The sequence below is a fragment of the Artemia franciscana genome, chromosome 3 (assembly GCF_032884065.1).
Source record: "Artemia franciscana chromosome 3, ASM3288406v1, whole genome shotgun sequence".
Taxonomy (NCBI): domain Eukaryota; kingdom Metazoa; phylum Arthropoda; class Branchiopoda; order Anostraca; family Artemiidae; genus Artemia; species Artemia franciscana.
The window spans coordinates 41,089,490-41,110,827 of NC_088865.1; the positions used below are offsets into that span (position 1 = coordinate 41,089,490).

Consider the following 21,338-nt stretch of genomic DNA (forward strand, 5'->3'; position numbering starts at 1 on the left):
TGTGGTAACGTAGAAATAATACCACGAAATAAGTACATTAATTATATTTTTCTTTCTATGTTGACAAAACTACAATATTTTTTAAAACGTATATATATATATATATATATATATATATATATATATATATATATATATATATATATATATATATATATATATATATATATATATATATATATATATATATATATATATATATATATATATATATATATATATATATATATATATATATATATATATATATATATATATATATATATATATATATATATATATATATATATATATATATATATATATATATATATATATATATATATATATATATATATATATATATATATATATATTAAATATTTTCTAAAATTAAATAAAATAAAAAAAATAATTTTTTTTAACTGAAAGTAAGGAGCGACATTAAAACTTAAAACGAACAGAAATTACTTTATATATGAAAGGGGCTGCTTCCTCATCAACGCCCCGCTCTTTACGCTGAAGTTTGACTCTTTCTCTCAACTCTTCTTTTTAAAACAGTAACAAATTTTAGCGTAAAGAGCGGGGCGTTGATGAGGAAGCAGCCCCTTTCATATACGTAGTAATTTCTGTCGTTTTAAGTTTTAATATCGCTCCTTACTTTCAGTTAAAAACACTTGTTTTTTTTATTAAATTTCTGAACGTTTTTGAATCAATGCATGTTTTGATTATGGCTCTCCGCAGAGGGATAATTAAAACGAAATTTGCATATTTATTTTTTTGGCTAAATGGCTTTCTCATAGTTTTGATCGAATGATTTTGAGAAAAAAGGAGCGGGGGAGGAAGCCTAATTGCCCTCCGATTTTTTGGTTACTTAAAAAGGTAACTAGAACTATTAATTTTTTGCGAATGTTTTTATTAGTAAAAGACATACATAACTTATACATTGGTTTACGTAACGATCTTTTGTATTCTCATGTTTTTATTACATATATGAGGGGGTTCACCCCCTCGTCAGTACCTCGCTCTTTACATTAAATCTAAAATTTTGTCCCAATGCATTAAGAATGATCCCTGAATCACAAAAGCCGTAGATTAAATAGTTGAAATTACTAAAAATGCTTTTGCGTAAAGAGCGAGGTATTAGGAGGAGGTGAGCCCCTCATATGCGTAATAATTTCTGTTCGTTTTACGTTTTAATGCTGCTCCTTACTTCCAGTTGAAAAAACTTTTTCATATTTATTTTTTCATTTTTTTTTTCAATAATGCTAGAAAATCCTACGCTCCCTTCATGGAAATTTTCTCCCCCCATGACATATTCCTCGATGGAAAGTTCCCCCAACATATCCCCCTCTTCTCAACCCCTCCTCCCAACCGGAAAATCCCCATGAAAACGTCTGTACACTTCCCAATAACCATTACTATATGTAAGCACTGGTGAAAGTTTGTAACTTGTAGCCCCTCCCACGGGGACTGTGGGGGAGTAATTCGTCCCAAAGACATAGTTATAAGGTTTTCTTACTACGCTGAATAAAATGGCTATCTCAGAATTTTGATCCGTTGACGTCGGGAAAATAATTAGCGTTGAGGGGGCCTAGGTGTCCTCCAATTTTTAGGGCACTAGAACTTTTTATTTCCGTTAGAATGAGCCCTTATGCAACAGGCAAAAAATACTTATTTTTATTTATTGCCTTCTGGCAATAAATAATCTGGCTTATATTTTTTGCCTTCTGGCAAAAAATTCAAAATTCCACATTTTTGTAGATAGGAGCTTGAAACTTGTACAATAGGGTTCTCTGATACGCTGAATCTGATGGTGTGATTTTTGTTAAGATTATATGACTTTTATGGGGTTTCCCCTTTATTTTCTAAATAAGGCAAATTTTCTCAGGCTCGTAACTTTTGATAGGTAAGACTAAACTTGATGAAACTTATATATCCAAAATCAGCATTAATATGCAATTCTTTTGACGTAGCTATTGGTATCAAAATTTCATTTTTTAGAGTTTTGGTTACTATTGAGCCGGATTGCTCCTTACTACAGTTCGTTACCACGAACTGTTTGATATAACTTCCCTCCCATTTTCTGAAAATCAAAATTTAAAATTTGATTTTTATTTATAATCTAAAGTAACTAGAAAATAGTTCGCCATTAAGGATGGTATACTGGTGACTTTCGACAAAGCCATTGTGAATCTTAGAGTACTTTATCTTCTTTTTCTTCCTAAGAGGTTCTTTTTTCCTTTTACAAAAAGCGGGAGCTAGGGAAATAGTTTCTGCTTTGTGGGTTTGACCTTATTCTTTATGTGCATTTTTTTTTATCCTAATTAAAGATGAAAACAATTCTGAAAATTTTGAAAATTCTTGAAAAAATACTGAAAAATGTTAGCTAATAGTTCTTCGTCATTCATTATTGCTATATTATTTCAAGTATTGGCACTTCTTGAATCCAATTACCTTGTTCCATAGAACTTTTTCGATTTTTGAGAAGAAAAATTGAACAATGAATTCTATAAGATAGAATTACATTGGCATTATTTCCCTTTTTGCATTAACAAAAGGATAGATGACAAACTAAATAGTTATTGGTTATCGCATATAAAATTTTAATTGCTTGTTTTATATAATCACAGCCATTTGTTCCGTTTTCTTAATGTATATAAATATCATGACAAGTCTCTCCGGATATTTAAAATTTGGATACTTCACATCAGTTTGTTTTCATTATACTAGACGAAAACATATAAATTATGTTTCCAAAAATACAGCAAAGTGTGACATTTTTCTTGATGGAATAAAAACAAAAGGAGGACAATTGAAACTTGAGTATTGAATTTTTTCTTTCGCTTTTGTATGTCAATCAAACTGTACTTACAACATTTCTGAGATTTCATTTCAAAATTATTAAGAGATACATTTGCCTTGAATTTGAATTCCAGTTATAAAATTGCTCTTGAGCAATTTTTTTTCCAGCCAAATACACAAAATTTTCCAACCAAATACACAAAACTGACCGAAGCTCCTGTTCAGGTAGTGTATTGGTACTTGGAACTGGAAATAAGTCACAGGAGCAGGTGTAGTGACTAAAAGGCTAGAAAGATGGAGCATCTTCATCCAGCATTTTAATGCGTTCACCAGCGAATGGTAAACTGGCTTTTTCGCATGAAGGTATCGCATTTTTGCAAACTATCCTGAATTTCTAAGACGTGGGCACTAAATAAAGACAATTTGCCTCTCCAAGCCATCAAGTAGTACATTGGCACTTTCGGTATGCTGGATGTGAGTGGCGGCTTACTTTGAGTTTGGGTGTTTAGTTCCGTTAACACAACCCTTTCTCCGCAAGAAAAATTGTGTCAAACTTTTGAACCAAGAGTTTTTTATTGCTATAAAAAGAAGAGCTGTGAGAAAGGGTCAAACTTTAGCTCAAAGAGCAGGGCACTTAGGAGGGAATAACCCCTTTCATATATGGAGTAATTTCTGTTAATTTTAAGTTTTAATGTCGCTCCTTACTTTCAGTTGAAAAAATTTATTTTTTTTATTTAATTTTGTAATAAGAGCTAATTTTTCTTATAGCTGAATACTAGTTTGAGTAGTTCGTTGAAAAAAGAAAACAAATCTGGTTTGCAGCTTATTAAACTCTCAAAGTATGGCTGTTGACAACTAGTTGTTAAAGAAAATTTATGTTAAAACGGCTCGTTTGTTTTCTCCACAAAATTGAGACTTGTCATTAAACCTAAAAGTGTTTTTATAGTTTCATCCTAGCTAGAATTTTTGAAAGTCGAGCACAATTTCTCAGGCTCGTAGCTTTCGACGGGTAAAATTAAACCTAATAAATTTTACATATTTTAAATCAGCACAAAAAGGCAGTTCTTTTGATAGACCTATTGCTATTAGAATTCTAATTTTCCAGAGTTTAGATTACTATTAGGTCGAGTCGCTCCATATGATATATTTCTTATATGTATCTATATTAATTATCAGCACCAAATAGAAATACTTCAGAATGATATACTAGCTTGGCTAGTTACAAGGTTTCTAGTATCATTTGGTAGTTACTGGTTTCATCGTGCTCATATTCTTAGAAGTACCAGAGGAGAAGTCAATCGACTAATCCAGATATAGCAATTTTATTAAGTAACAATTTGTAAAGAAGGGATGATCCCAATCCCTTTCTAAGAAGATCAAGAGTATTCGCGGAGTTTAGAATGTTGAATTATCTAGAAAATATATGAAGGCTTTTGGAATTTTGTTTGTCCAACCTTTAACTTCCTGATATCCGACCCCAAAATAATTGTGTCAGCACCCTTGACAAAATAGATCCATAGCAAATAACTACTCTGACAATTTCCACTGTAGGGACTACTTAGAGCTGAACCTTCCCTAAAATAGCAGAAATTTCTTTTTGAACCTAGAAAAATTTTGGGGAACTAGCACATCCATAAGTTTTCCCTTGCAACTATTAAATTTATGGAATAGTTTTTTAAATTTAAAATTTGATTAATATTTCTTACTTTGGTTAAAATTTTCTTTTGTTTGCTCAATCGGAAAATTTAATGTAGAAGGAGAATAAGCAGTATCCTTTCTAGTAGCACTCGACTAAAAAAATATAAGATAATCAAGCTGGATCTAAAAGCGGTTCTTTTAGAACCACAACTTTTGAACCGGGACACTCAGAATCGAACATCTCAAGATTCACAAACTACCCGAAGGGTTGAAAAATAATACAAGCAATAATATATTTATAATTATTAAAAATTATTTTTAGGGCAATGTACGACACAACTTTCTTTTTCTCAAGATCCTAAGGTCAAGTCGTTTGGATTGGAAGAATGCATCATGATTTTGATTTTTCATCCATATTTTTAATCGCAAATATTAAGGGGATGGGGAAACTTCCCAAAGGTCCCCTTGAAATCTTCCTATACCCCAGAAAGGAGTGTCTAAGATTGTACTTTTTCCATGTTATTGTACAAATACTTTTATAAAAGAAAGTCTTAGTGTGAAAGTCCGAAATTTGGCCGATCTTAGGATTTACAACATTCACAAAAACAAGAACAGGGAATAGTGATGAAAGTCTCCAAATTTATATTGATTGGTGATATCTAAACATTAAAATATTACTTTTTCCCCATACTATATCCACATATTTCCAAAAACAAAATTCCCGTGTCTTGTATCGTTGAAGATGTTGCTTACGGTTTAGTATTTCTCCATTATATAGTTGAGAAAAAAAATCGCCATTAAAATGACCAAATTGTTAATAAAAGCTCCGCAGTTTATTTAATATACAAATTTTGCCACTTAATATAATTAAAAGAAGCATGGCAAAGCAAGAAATAGCCAAAGCGCAGTGACATCGGAAAAAGACAGAAGAGAATTTCTCCAAACAAGATTTGAGTTCTAATTTGTAAACGCTTCTGGAAGAGTGGCGGCTTACTTTGAGTTTGGGTGTTTAGTTCCGTTAACACAAATGGATTTTAGCGTATAAAAGGTACCTTTCAAGCTATCTTTGAATTTGAAAACAGAGAGCACGCATTTAAATTTTAAAAGGAGTTCACACTTAGAGATAAAACTAACAAATTAATCTAATTTGAAACGATCTGGAAATATGGATTTTAAGCCGGTTCGTTGTATAGCCTGGACAAAGATTTGGGGGAAATAAGCTCTATTAGATAAGGATATCATATATGTACTGTGTATGATACAATGGGTTCAGAAGTCCCTTTTTTCCGTTACAAACCTCTACCCAAAAAGGTTTGTGAAGGATGTTCTTTTTTTAGGGTATTGTTGACACGTTCTTTGGGTTCAAAATTACATATTTATCAGTTAGTGCGTCGAGGTGCTTAATGGGTTTAAGATTTTAGAGGAGCGACAAACCAATCAACTCTGATAAAGCTATGCAACGAATGACACTTGAAAAAATTAACCGGAATGCTAAAAACCCGAAATATTATGTAGACCAAAGTATAGACCAAAAGTATATTTCCTATAGAGAGAGCAGATACATTTCAATTAAAAAGAAACTCACACTTAGAGTGTAAGACAAACAATTTAATTTCATTTGAAACGAGCTTAAGATGTGGTTTTTAAGCTGATCCATTATATAACCTGGGAAAAGGTTTGAGGGGGAATAACCTTTCTCTAATAAGGATTTCATCCACATATATGTATTGGGTATGATAAAATGGGTTTAGAATTTCCCCTTTTTTGTGTTACAAAACTCTAACCCAAAATCTTTGGACCGGGATAAAACTTTATTTTAGGCTATAGTGTTCACGTGCTTTAAGTTCGGAATTACAATATTATTCAGTTAGTGCCACGAAATGCTTAATGGGCTCAAGGTTATATGGGAGCAACACACCACCCATTGTGATAAAGGTAAGCAAAGATCGAAACTTGTAAAAATTAACCGGAATTCCAAAAACCGAAACAGTGTGTATACCAGAAGTATTTTTGTGATGATTCTGAATGTAAAAATAGCATTTGAAACTTTGAATCTTCCTCTAAATAACTGTTAGCATTAAAAATTTGAATATTTTAATAACAGCAAAAATCACAATAGCAGTTTAATATGAATGAGATTAAACCCTCATTAAACAATCGCTTCAGAGTAGCGATGGTAGAATGTCAAAAAAACCATTATTCGAAAGAAGATTTTAATTTTTATTGTGTTTTTTAAGTTTTTTTTTGTAATAGGAAAGTGCCAGGGTCAGCTATATGGAGGCACAAAACGGGAGTTTTAATCAAAATACTGCTAAAATGTTACTGGTCAGAATTCCTAGTTGACCATCTTTTTTATATGAAACTATAGAAAGAAGCTTAAAAATTGCTTAGCTATAGAAGGAAGATTAAAACGGGAGTTTAAATATAAATACTGCTAAAATGCTACTTATCAGAATTCTTAGATGATCATTTTTTTTGAAACTATAGACAGAAGCTTAACTTTATTTTTAATTTTTTTTTAGAAAAGACACTGAATATGATGAGTCTGCTCTTTCCCTAATATATTCGATTCTTGCGCTAATGTTTAAATTGTGGTGTATTGAAAACGTAGGAGCGTAATAGATAACTTGGTAACTCCAAGTTTTTTTTTACCTTTTTAACTTACCATATGCGTGTCAGAGCATTTGAATAAAACTTAAATTTCTCAAATATATTTTACCTCAAACCTCCTACCTCAAAGGAGACTCCAAATAGTTGTATCTTTTGATTCTCTTCAGTATCTAAGCATCTAATAGAAGTTGGCCCTAAATTTGTGCTATTTTCGAAATGTTTCAAGTCGAAAAAAACTCCAATGTTGAGGACAATCTCAGCAAAGTTTAATATTGAATGCGACACTCCCTTGAATCCCGCTTTTTACAGTTAAGTTCATCTATTTAACGCCACATAAAGAAATGGCTTGTTCGGGTGTATTTCCTTTTCAATATAAACTTTTTTAAACCAAGGAGAACTTAATCTGCATTTTTAAAATTAAGTTCGACTATTTATAGCAATATTTTGGTATTTAAAACGCAACATTTCTGTTAAAACTATCATTTTTTTGCAATAATGTTGAATCTTTCACCCCAAACCAGCCGTATTCACCACTTCATAAGATATTCATCCATATTTATATTACTCAATATAAAGAGGAATCAGGTTGACCCTTAATTCATCTGGATAGTTATCATATCTATCTCAAGTAAAAAGCTCTTGAAAAATATTAAACTATGGGCCTAAAAATGTACTTTTGAAATTTTAGCAATCACCTGCATAAGAAATCCACTGGCCTCCGCCCTACCAGATAGTATACAACTATGCATTAGGCTACTTTGCAACTGTTTCTTTATTTGTATTAACGGTGTATAATAATGGTCTCCTTTATGGGCACTCTATGCATGTTTGCGGGCAAATGTTATACCTCGTGCCAGGCCAGAATGATCTCTGATAGTGAGAGGCCAAATTGGTGTGCTTCCAACAACTTTAAGAGGACTTTTTATTTCTTTATTTTTGTTCGATAGAATTTAGGTGCTGTTTGGGCAAAACTTTTATTTTGCAATATGAAATGCAAAGAATAGGGTATATATGCCCTTTGTGGTGGTGTGAACTCTTTTGCCACTATAAACTGCACTGTATGTTTGAAATTCGTGGTCAAAAAAGCCCTTCGTTCTATTATATACGGTCACTGGCTTAAAAAAAATCAAACTAGGGGGAGGGGTAACAGAAATACATACTGTTACTTTTACTGTGACTGCTACTACTACTACTACTACAAGTAACAACTCACTGTGCCATCGAACCGCTTGATACCAACATAGGCGCGCAATCTCCTCCTCCACTTTAACATATTCTAAGCTTTTTTCTCTACCTCTCTCCATGCAATAATAATTTTCTTAAAATTGATTTTTTATAATCTCTTCCAACCAATTTGGGAATGACCTGATTTTCATTTGGCCCTAGCAGGATGGCGAAACCCACAATCTTGGCAATCTGTGATCCATAAATTTTGACCCAGCCATCTTAACCATTCTCTCATTATAGGCCTAAAAAGCGCGATTTAACACTGTTTTTAAATAAAACTTACTGTTTGACTTAAGGTTAGTGAAATTAGTACCTATGCTTGGCCGATGTCTTGATAGTGGCCTCCAATGTTCTAGTCTTGGTTTGTAGACTCATCCTCCTAGTCTTGGAAAGGTTTTTCAACTGTGAAAAGGCCCTGTGTCTTGGCTATTCTAATTTTTACCAATTCGCTGCGCCCACCATCTTTATTAAAAATACTACCCAGGTAAGTAAAGCTATCCACTTGATGAAAGTTTCTCATTGTCAACATCATACTTTCATCATAATTCTTAAATTGAGTGGTTTAATCCCCTGAATTTTCATTTTTTAAGCCTTTTTTTTACCCCTTGAACTCTAAACATTTTATACTCAAATCACCGCATAATTCAAGTCTAGGAATTCCCCTTTAGTGTTTGTTTAGTTTACTTAGAAAAAATTCTTAAAAATAAAAAGTCCATATCAACTGAAAGACAACTCGACCCAGCTTAGCTTTTGATTCCACACTGGGCCACCTGCAAAGGTCACTTCCAACTTTAACCGCAGCAATAGTATTCTCGTAAATAGATCCTTTTAACTTACTTATATCGTATGCCTTCATAGGGTACGACATTCACTAAAGCATTCTATTATTTCAATTAAATTTGTTTTCACAACCTGTGAAACTTTTGACGAGAAGTGTCTGGTGAGCCTGACACTTCTCAAATAGTAATTGTGAAAATTTGGTACCACACTGTTCTTCTCTTATAACTATTTGTACAGAATCTCTTAGTCTAAAAAGTATCATCACGCTAAGTAATTTGATTCCTGCAGTAATCAAACTACAATAATGCCTCTGCAATTACCATACCACAATCACTCTTTTCACCCCTCTTATAAAGGAGTTTAACTAAGCTTTTCATAAGATCACTAAGCTTTTCCCTTTCTTCAAAAACAGTATTCTTCAGTAATATTTACTAATTTATCTCTAACTTCGCATACACAGTATTTCTAAATTTATTTACAACGCATTCAGCACCTATAGCATTATTATAGTTTTTTATCCTGTAGGCACTGTCTCTAATTCCTCCTCACGAAACATTAGATATATTTACATCAGCATAAACTCATTTTTTATCTTTCTATAAGCGGTATATCCTTTTTTATAAGTTTTGGATACTACTCTAATGAATGATGTTTATTTTATTTAACTTAACAATATCGAAAATTAATAGTCTGCCAAAGATTATGATGAAGCTCGTTTTAGTAAGAAAATCTAATTGAAATTAGGCGGTTCTTGTTCGATTGAACAGATATAAGCGGGAGACTTACTTATTAATGCTCTTATAGAGCAGGATTAAGATGAGCCTTAATTAAAATCATTTTTAATTATAGTCATTTTTAATTAAAGGCTTAATTAAATTAAAGTCATATTTGAGCGGTGTTCTTCATGATCAGTAATGTAGAAGAGCAAACTTACCAAAAGTATTTAACTAAAAACAAACAGAAATAAAATCTAACATAAACTAATTAGAAAAAGCAGAGGAAGTCGATGATTTTTCTAACCGTCTTATCCAAAAGTTTAGACATAGCAAATTCACTTTACACAATTCATGTATAAGCTTTCAAAGGTGTAGAATGTTTTTGACCTTTTTACAACAATTAAGACGGGGCTTAAGCTATTATTCCATGGTCGTCCCTACCCAGTAAAAATACCATGATAATTTCAATTTATCCAACATTGGAAGGTTACCATTACACAGTTTTTACGGGATGATAATACCATTTGACTAAGCTTACAATAATAATAATAAAAAAATCCCTTTAATGAAACTTTAAATCTCTTAAATCAGAACTTTAAAGTGGATAAGCAACTGATGATCAGAAAAAAGAGAAGAAGGTGGGTCCGTTGGAATCCTCTAAAACAGACTTTAAAATATAGCAAAATGTCCGCACTATAATTTTTGCTGCAGGACCTTAATGTGTTGTTTCCTAATAATCTTTGTTGCTTCAGTTGAGATTACATAACAAAAAACTAGTTTTTTAACTGAAAGTAAGGAGCGACATTAACACTTAAAACGAAGAGAAATTACTCCGTATATGAAATGGGTTGTCCCCTCCGCAATCCCTCGCTCTTTACGCTATAGCTTTTAATTGTTTTAAAAAGTAGAATTGTAGCAGAGTCAAACCTTAGCGTAAAGAGCGAGGTATTGCGGAGGGGACAACCCATTTCATATACGGAGTAATTTCTGTTCGTTTGAAGTTTTAATGTCGATCCTTACTTTCAGTTAAAAAACTAGTTTTTTTTTATGTAATTTCTGAAGTTTTTGAATTAATGCATGTTTGGTTTTGGCTCTTCGCACATAAATTATTAAAATGAAATTTGCATATTAATTCCTTTTTTGGCTAAATGGCATTCTCTTAGTTTTTATCACACGATTTTGAGAAATAAGGGATGGGGAAGGAGGCCTAGTTTCCATGCAATTTTTCGGTTACATAAAAAGGCAACTATAAATTTTAATTTTTAACGAACGTTTTTATTAGTAAAAAATATACGTAACTTAAGAATTAACTTACGTAACAAACTTTTATATTCTTTAATTTTTACTATGTATATGAGGGGGTTTGTACACTCGTTAATACCTCGTTCTTTACACTAAATCGTAAGTTTTGTCCCAATTCTTTGAGAATGACCCATGAATCGGAAAGGCCGTAGAATAAATAGTTGAAATTACTAAAAATACTATAGCATAAAGAGCGAGGTATTTATCTCCTCCTAAATACCTCGCTCTTTAAGCTAAAGTATTTTTAGAACCCCTCATATGGGTAATAATCTCTGTTAGTTTTACGTTTCAATGCTACTCTTTTCTTTCAATTGAAAAAACGTTTTCATGTTTATTTTTCAATGTTTTTTTATAGTAATTTTAGAAAATCCTGTGCCCTTTTCATTGAATTTCTGTTCCCCCATGACATATTTCTCCAAGGAAAGATCCTCCCACATAGCCCCTTCCCCTCAACCCCACCCCCAAAACCCCAAAAAAATCCCCTGAAAACGACTGTACACTTCCCAATAACCATTACTATATGTAAACACTGGTCGAAGTTTGTAACTTGCAGACCCTCCCCCAGGGACTGTGGGGGAGTAAGTCATTCCCAAAGACATAGTTATTATGGTTTTTGACTATGCAGAACAAAATGGCTGTCTCAAAATTTTGATCTGTTGACTTTTGAGAAAAATAAGCGTGGGAGGGGGCCTAGGTGCCCACCAGTTTTTTTGGTCACATAAAAAGGGCACTAGAACTTTTCATTTCCGTTAGAATGAGCCCTCTTGCAACATTCTAGGACCACTTGGTCGATACGATGACCCCTGGGAAAGAAAAAAAACTAACAAATAAACACGCACCCGTGATTTGTCTTCTGGCAAAAAAATAGGAAATTCCACATTTTTGTAGATAGGATCTTGAGAATTTTGCTATAGGGTCCTCTGATAAGCCGAATGCGATGGTGTGATTTTCGTTAAGATTCTGTGACTTTTAGGGGGTGTTTTCCCCTATTTTCTAAAATAAGGCAAATTTTTTCAGGCTCGTAACTTTTGATGACAAAGACTAAATTTGATGAAACTTATCTATTTCAAATCAGCATGAAAATCTGATTCTTTTGATGTATATTTTAGCATCAACATTCAGTTTTTTAGAGTTTCATTTACTATTGAGCCGGGTCGCTCCTTACTACAGTTCGTTACCACGAAATGTTTGATAGGGGGGGTTTAAACTTGGATACTATGGCTTATTAGCCATTACAAGTTTCAGTATAATTTCTATTACGTTGTCATTAGTGTATGATCACTATATTAGTTTTATAGGCTGGTAGCCTGTTTTACCATTGTTTCAAAACATACAATAAAAAAATACAGAGAAGCAGTCCCTTTTGTGAAGTTAAATATGTAAAAAACAAGTTTTTTCAACTGAAAATAAGGAGCAAAATTAGAACTTAGAACGAACATGAATTGTTCCGTATATGAGGAGTACCTCCACCTCTCAATCCCTTGCTCATAATGCTAAGTTTTTTAGTACTATAGGAAAGGTTCTTATTCTAATCGAACAGCCCTTGTGCCTCAGGAGTTCTTCTTAAAGGATTGGGCCGAAAAGTAAAACTTTCGCATAAGAAGTAAGGAATTGATGAGGGAGAAGCTGTTCGAATTTTGTTCGTTTTGCGTTTGAATATTGCTCCTTAATTGCAGATGAGAAAACTTGTTGTTTTTTTTTTAGTTTGATTTCGGATCGTTTTTTAGTTTGATTTCGGATCGTTTTTGAATAATGCCAGGAAAAAGTAGGTATTTCCTTTTTTTCGCATAAATAGCAAGGAATTGAGGAGGGGGAAGTACTTGTTGTATAAGGAAAACTTCTGTTCGTTTTGCGTTTGAATACTGCTCCTTAATTTCAGATGTGAAAACTTGTTTTTTTTTATTTGATTTTGAGTTGTTTTTGAATAATACCAGAAACCAAGAAATTACCTCTCTTCATAAGAATCCCCCCTAACACACAAACAATTCTTTCATCGTTACATCCTCCCGCATAAAATCCCCCTTGAAGTTTTCCACCGTATAATTCCATTTTCACTGTAATTCTCCAACTCCTGGGAAATTTCCTGCGGACAATTCTGTCTGGATAATTTTCCTTAGCCAACTTTCATTTAAAAAGAAACGTGTTTTCATTTCATTTCAGATCGGTTTTCATGTTCTGCTGGAAATTATCCCAATCCTTCTCCTTAGAAAACTTTCCCTGAAATCCCCCATCCTGATGGAAATTTTCTCCCCGTGGGAAATTTCTCATGGATAATTTCTCCCATGGAAAATCCCCCCCGTCGAAAATTCCCCTGACAGTGTCAACCCCGCTGAAAATTTCCCTCGGACAGTTTCCTCGGAAAATCTTTATACATTTTATCTTTATACTTTATTCTCCTGGTCTTTAAGGGCCATTAATTCCAAGCAATTAGGCATGGGAAGAAAAAAAAGCAAAACAAGAAAAACAAAAACAAAATAAACACGAATCTGTGACCTTTCTTCTGGCAAAAATTGCAAAATTCAACAGTTTTGCTGATGGGAACTTGAAACCTCTACACCAAGGTTCTCTGACACGCTGAATCTGACAGAATGATTTTCACTAAGATTCCTTGAATTTTCATTGGTTTTTCCACCCTTCTTTAAAATCATGCACATTTTCTCAGGCTTGTAATTTTTGATGAGTAACATTGAACTTAATGAGAATCAGGATAAAAAGAGAATTCTGTTTATAGGTCTATTGATATAAAGAATTTCATTTATTAAAGTTTTGGATACTATGGAACTGAGCCATTCCTTATACACAGTTTGTTAACGCAAACTGTTTAATTGTAAATCTAATGTTTAAAAAATAAGAATGTTTGCATTTTTAGTCAAAGAAAATAATCTCAGGGCATCTGAGTTTTTTTTTTTTTTTTTTTTTTTTTTTTAGCATTTTAACGTACTTAAGCCTTAGCTAAGTTTTATTTGAAATGGAGGACTTCAAAGATCATCAACAAGGAAGAGTGAACAAGCAAAAAGTGTTAAGCGAAAAGCAAATAGAAAACAGCAGATGTAACAGCAATTTAGCAGAATAGGATACTTAGTGGCCACAGCCTTTGATGGATGTTTAATTAAGTGAAAAGTTACAATTCTTCTAGTGTAATTAATTTCTATATTACTAGTTTCATTGGTTTCTCTTTAAAATGAAATGACAGAATTTTAACTGTTTAACAGGCTCGAAGGTGTGGTCAGAGGTAAACTACTGCTACTGCAACGACTAATACCAACTTATTGCAGCACCAAGTGCCCTGAGGCCAACGAAATTTGGGACACTCATCCTCCACCCCAACCTATTCAAAGCTTTATTTTTTTATCCCTTACCATAAATTTCCGATTTCCTTTGAATTTCTCCTTATCACCTTTTCCCATGTCTTCCAGGGTGAACCCTTCCAGGGTTCACCCGCTTTTCTTTTATCCCGACGAATGGCCAAAACGAACAATCTTTGCCAATCTTACATCCATCATTCATAAGCCGTTACCCAGCCATTTCAGCCATTATTTCTCTAGAGATTAAACCACATTTTTCGTATAGGCATACCAATTCGTTTGTAGATATGAGCAGTAAGTTAAGAGCAACCTTTGTAAACAGAAGCCAAAACTAGTAAAAAGTGGAAATCTTAAAACAATAGATGCATAGAAAGAATCTTTCTTTTATGCTAATTTTTAATACTGGAAAAACTATTAAATCTAAAAACGCTTGTCAAAAGTTATCACCATGAGAATATTTGCAAAGCTTTAAAAGTGGGACCTGGGTTTTTTTTATTTTATTTTTGATGTTTTTAATATCATGTTGATGTATTTTCTAGTTTAAGGAAGCCCTCCCCTCCAATTAACTGGTTCTTTGTGATAGAATTCAACTACTGTTTTCCGTTATATGAAAAGAGCTACCATTCCTTAGCACGCTTTTGAAGCTGAGTCAAAATACATTGTTCAAATAAAGTTATGTGAGAAGCCCAACTCCACCCACATTGCTGGTATACAACTACACAACACAGCATGAATATAATTTTGCTGTATTAATGGTCTATAATAAAGGTCTGTTTTGGATGGACTGCTCATATGATAGGGGCGAACACGCTACCGCGCAACAGTATAACTGCTAAAACCGAAACTTTATATAGACGCATCTTTGGTAGTTCCAAAACGATTAAAAAAAGTCGGAATTGACGCTTGAAAAGTGTCTTGTCCCTTAATTGGAAATTTGTGTTTCGTGGTATACAGTGGCAGGCACTGCCACTCTACTATTGCTTAGTGTCTTTTACTACCGCAAATGCCACTAGAAATTCCTACTTGTATTTTAATGATTTTCTAGTAAATATTTTACTGGCTTACCATTAAATCCCTTGATGAAAATAAAGAAAAAGAAAAACTAATAAACTCCCATCTCTGACCAACCTTCTGGGGAAAACAACGAAATTCCCATTTGTAGATAGAGGTGGGGAACCCCCACATAGGGACTAATAGACGCTATGAATTTGATTACATTTTTCAAGGTGTTACCCCTTTCATGGAATCTTTACCCCTTTCTGGTAAAGCTTTACTGTTGTCCTTATTAAATATTTTTTAGTTATTAATGTAATTAGAGAAATCTTATAATTAGTAGACTTATAAAGTCAGTAAAAATTGGGGGAAAATAGGTAGTTAAATCTTATAAAGGCGGTGATACTGGAATGCAAATAGGTAGAAAGGTATTTTGAATTCAGCTCTAATACTCTATTTGAAAAGAGAAAATTAAGAAAAAATTGCTTTCTAAAGAAAAAATAGTGCACTAAAAACTGACATCTAAAATCTAAAGATGCAATTCGTTTTGAAAACAAAAGATAATAGTGCCAAAGAGAGGAGAGGTGATGAGAATGATAGACAAGGGAGAATGAGCTACGACAACAAGATATCATAGGCAGAAAAATAGTGCTACCTGTGATGAATAGCACTTTCATAATATTTATAAAGAAAGGAACAATATTACTTCCAAAAGAAACAAGAACAAGGTTTGAATAAAGGAAAAATTAAACTATTTGTTTTAGATTTTTCAAGTACATTTTGCTGCCCTCAACATATTGCACAAATCAACAAAAACACAAAAAGGGTTTCAAACTTGGAAAAATATATGCAAAAAAAAACAAGAATATTATTTGAACCAGGGAGACAATTGGGGCAACCGTAGAAGTCTTGGGACTTCGAAGGGTAGGCCAAAGTTTCTCTCCAATCTCCGTGTAAGGGCTTGTTTGATTAGTTTTGGGCATCCTTAGTTCTTACTTGTTGCGGTGTGGCTGTAAAACTCCAATTTCCTCAGCTTCGTGTGTGGTTACAGTGACATGGCCAACGACTGGTTTATCTGAGGCTCCTAAAATCAATCGTACGCTTTGCTTGCTGTCATTGCATCAAAGTGGTTAATCCTATTTGTTTTTTAATTCGATCGAGACAAGAAAAGGTGCTTCCTCATTGGGTGGACAGACTCTTTGACAAATAGTTTTGTTTGACACATAATTCATACTTAGAACAGCCTACCTATCAGTATATTTTGTTTTTCAAAGCAAAAGTTGAAAGCTGTACAGTCCCCACGGTGATAATTCGTCCCGAAATAATTGGGACTGTCCCAATTATAACATTATTATTCTGGAATGCCAAAAAGTTATCCAGGTTTATAAGATTTCCTGACCTTGCACAAAAAATTAATATTTATATGTTAAATAACACAAATACGAATACAAAATAAAAACATAACGGTCAAACCCATCTTGCTCTTTTTTCCGTCGACCTGACGATGTGACGTAACAGATGATGACATGACGATCGACCAGTTAATCTGAGGCTGGTTAGGTAAATTAAAAAAAAACACACACACTGTCTCTTTACTTTGCACTATTTGCTGAATCTCATTCTTTGGAAGTGATTAATCCGATTTTGTAACTTTTCCATTTCGATCGAGACTTGAGAAAGTGTTTCCTCAGTGGGAGGACATACTCTTTGATAAATAGCCTCGTTTGACACATAGTTCTTACTGGAGCAGCCTACCTGTCAGTATATTTTTCAAGTTCATTTCCTTAGGAACACAAAGAAATTGCTATTCTCATCATAATTAGACAAAAAAGCTGAAATTCTAAGGGCTGCCAGCAATAAAAAATATTATTAGAGGATTGTTTGTGGTTGAGGAAGTTTTCCTAGGTACTGTACTTTGGAAGCAATATTTTTACAGTTGCTTTTTTTGAGAGCATTACATTCTGGCTGTGACTTCTGTACATGCAATCTTCCGCTGATTGTTTATTCAATGTTTTAATATTCCTGAATACAATATTATATAGGTAAAATTTCAAGATATTTACTTTCATAAATGAGCGTTGACTTTAATTTTTTGGAACTTAAACAAATGATAGTCGTAAAAGATCCGCATGTTGAACGGGGTATTTGAGCTGGTGCCCCCTTTCAGTTTCAAGATTCTTATAATTTTCTCTGTGAAAATATATATACCTATTTTCCGTTTATCTTGAATATGTCACCCGCAAAATATAGCGTCCCTTCTAAAATAAATTAACTTCTACTCGCCCGGATTAGCAGGAAGGGCACCAAAGGTAAGAGTAACACATTTTATGGACATATAACAATTGCGGGAGGTCGTGTAAACTTAACGTTTCCCGACAGAAAACTGACGATTTTGTAGGGCTTGGGTAACAACATTTCTAACATTTGTAAAAAAAGTAAATAAAACCTCAATTGTGTGACTCATCCGTACATGTCTTTTGAAAACATAGCATAAACTGGGCTAACCACGTAAATATAAAACAGTTCGTGGTAATGAACTGTAGTAAGGAGCGACCTGGCTCAATAGTAACCGAAACTCTAAAAAATGGAATTTTGATATCAATAGTTACATCAAAAGAATCGCATTTTAATGCTGATTTTAAATATATAAGTTTCATCAAGATTAATAATACCCATCAAAAGTAACGAGCCTGAGAAAATGTACCTCATTTTAGAAAATAGGGGGAAACACCCCCTAAAAGTCATACGATCTTAACGAAAATCACACCATCAGATTCAGCGTATAAGATAATTCTACTGTAGAGGTTTCAAGCTCCTATCTACAAAAATGTGGACTTTTTCATTTTTGTTCTATTTTTTTGTTTGTTTTTGTTTGTTTTTTTTTCCCAGGGGTGATCGTATCGACTCAGTGGTCCTAGAATGTCGCAAAAGGGCTCATTCTAACGAAAATTAAAAGTTCTAGTGCTCTTTTTAAGTAATCCAAAAAATTAGAGGGCACCTAGGCCCCCTCCCCAGCTCATTTTCCCCCGAAGTCACCGGATCAAAATTCTGAGATAGCCATTTTATTCACCATAGTCGAATAACCTAATAACTATGTCTTTGGGGACGACTTACTCCTCCACAGTCCCCGTGGGAGGGGCTGCAAGTTACAAACTTTGACGTGTGTTTACATATAGTAATGGTTACTGGGAAGTGTACAAACGTTTTCAGGAGGATTTTTTTGTTTGGTGGGGGAGATTTGAGGGGAGGGGTTACGTGGGAGAATCTTTCCATGGAGGAACTTCTCATGGAGGAAGAGACTTTCAATGGAGGGGGCGCAGGATTTTCTAGCATTATTTTAAAAAACAATGAAAAAATAAATATGAAAAGTTTTTTCTACTGAAAGTGAGGAGCAGCATTAAAACTGAAAATGTACAGACATTATAACGCATATGAGGGGTTTACCTCCTCGTAATACCTCGCTTTTTACGCTAAAGTATTTTTTAGTAATTGCAACTACTTATTCTACGGCCTTTGTGATTCAGGGGGTCATTCTTAAGGAATTGGGACAAAGTTTAAGCTTTAGTGTAAAGATGAAGGTATCGACGAGGGGCGAGCCCCCGCATATACGCAATAAAAACATACAAATACAGAAGTTCGCTACATAAGTTAATTCGTAAGTTACGTATATTTTTACTTATGAAAACGTTCGTAAAAATTTAAAGTTAATGCCTTTTGAAGTAATCTAAAAATTGGAGGGCAACTAGGCCTCCTCCCTCGCTCCTTTTTTCTCAAAATCTTCCGATTAAAACTATGAAAAAGCCATTTAGCCAAAAAAAAAAAAAATAATCAAATTTCGTTTTAATTATTTATTTGCGGAGAGCCAAGATCAAAACATGTATTAATTCAAAAACGTCCAGAAATTAAACAAAAAAAAAACAAGTTTTTTTTTAAATGAAAGTAAGTAGTGACATTAAAACTTAAAAAGAACAGAAATTACTCCGTACATGAGAGGGGCTTTTCCTCCTCAACGCCCCGCTCTTTACGCTAAAGCTTTTTACTGTTTTAAAAAGTAGAGTTAAGAGAAAGAGTCAAACTTTAGCGTAAAGAGCGAGGCGTTGAGGAGGAAAAGCCCCTTTCATATACTGAGTAATTTCTGTTCGTTTTAAGTTTTAATGTCGCTCCTTACTTTAATGTACAAAAAACTTGTTTTTTTTCTTTAATTCATCTAAAATTGGGATATTATTTAAATATATTAAAAAAAAAGTAGTGCCAACTCTTATTTTTATGTTTATATTTAAAATTTTGGTGTGCTCATAACGACTGTCCCTTGTGATGCCAAACGTTGAACGGTGAGCTCAATAAATAAGTAAGTGTATTTTTTTAATACCACTGGTGATTAAGCCTTTTAGAGAGCGTTTTCTTTAATCAAACATTTTTGATTATTTACCATATTAAGAGTAAATGTATATATTGTGGCCATCTATTTTGCGCTTCTTTAAATAAGAAAATAAAAATACAAATGAGAGAAAATATTGATAGAAAAACATACATAATAAATACTTTCATATTTTTGTAAATAAAGGCTTAAACCCTGAAGTTTCGTCAAAATTAAGCCCATTTGTGTTTGTGACAAATCAAAATGCCATAATTGAGATTGATGTTTTCAATCTATTTGATTCCTTTCTGTTTGAATTCATTAAATTGATACATTCAAAATATTATTGTAGGGCACCATACTTGCAGTTTTTTCAAAAAACGCTTTAAAGATCTTATGTGGAATATCAATATTAGAAACATCTTGTTTGACTTTGGATGTCTCTTTGTTATTTAAATGTTTCTAAGCCAAATCACGTTCTACAAATTTAAAAGATGCCACAGATCAATGAAAATAAGGCTTTGGAAGCCTTTTACGGCCATCAGAGTATGGAAATAATGATACATTGGTAAAAATTTTGTCTTTCTATAGACTTCCAATTCAAACATAAATACGAGTCTCAAGAACAGTATGATCTGATAAGAGTCACTCATGATAAAACTCACATGGTTTGAGCCCTCTGAATTTTCATTCTTCTTAAGACATTCTTTTAGATATATCGCAGCTTAATTTAAAGCTTGCCTTATTTTATGCTCCTAAAATTGAACGCAAGTGAAGTGTTCAAGGTTTATGTTTCCTGTAAAGCATATGTTTTCTAACAAACCTACACCATAATTCATAATTCGCACCGAAAGGGCAAAATCCTTAAAGCATTAGATTCACTAGATTTAGATCTACCCATTCACAGAGACAAAATTATGCTTTATTATTTAGACAATTACTTATACTTTTCTCTAAACAATGTTCTTTACTTACTTAGAAATAGAAATATTCTCCTTTTTTTAACGATGTTCAACCTTTTTTAACGTATTTTTAACCTAAAAATGTGCAAGTTATCGAACGATATAATTTTTGTTTTAGGTTTAAACATTAGTACCGTTGGACTAAAGAATAACAACACACCAAAAAGTTGTACAGGCAGCATTAACCTTCTACAAATTAAAAAATTAACTTAATAATAACTGCTATTGAAACTAATAAGCTGTTAGTACATAGCAGAATTAATATAAACCGTAAAAAAGGCCGGTAGTTTCTGGCCCTGTCCTGGTTCTTAAAAGGCATGTTTGGCAATTTCCTAATTTAAGGATTTTTGTTTTTTGCTACTCTGTAAGTCTAAAACACTTACTTCGAAAACAGTACAATACTGCGAAAACTTACAACAGTGCATTGATATAGTACCATTTCTCTTTTTTAATGTTTATGGTTCTTTAATGATTCCCGTCTTTATTTCTTTTGATAAATCCCTTTGCTATTTTTCTTGCAATGGCTTTGCTCTTTCTCTCTCTCTTACTTTCTCTCTCTCCACTCTCCCTCTCTCTCTTTTCTCGCTCTCTCTGTCTTCTGTATTACTTGGAAGGCAGTTTTGAAACCTTTAATTGAAAATTCTATAAAAAAAATAATGTTTTC

At 33.1% G+C, this 21,338-nt stretch overlaps 1 protein-coding gene and 1 long non-coding RNA gene across 8 annotated transcripts in view; one reads left to right on the top strand and one right to left on the bottom strand.

Moving 5' to 3' along the window:
- The window catches only part of LOC136025273 (uncharacterized), a 96,407-nt gene extending 88,630 nt beyond the window's left edge, over nucleotides 1-7,777 (bottom strand). The window contains exon 1 of the long non-coding RNA XR_010617052.1: nucleotides 7,728-7,777. This is a non-coding gene — a long non-coding RNA (uncharacterized LOC136025273). The remainder of the gene's footprint in view (nucleotides 1-7,727) is intronic.
- LOC136025271 (octopamine receptor beta-2R-like) overlaps nucleotides 2,694-21,338 on the top strand; it is a 148,674-nt gene continuing 130,029 nt past the window's right edge. For 4 of the 7 annotated variants that reach the window (XM_065701138.1, XM_065701133.1, XM_065701140.1 and 1 more), the window contains exon 1: nucleotides 2,694-2,805. The gene's annotated coding sequence lies outside the window, so the exon portion shown is untranslated. Of the gene's footprint in view, nucleotides 2,806-5,372; nucleotides 5,471-21,338 lie in introns of those variants that run through there. The other 3 variants (XM_065701134.1, XM_065701135.1, XM_065701136.1) reach the window with 3 other exon arrangements.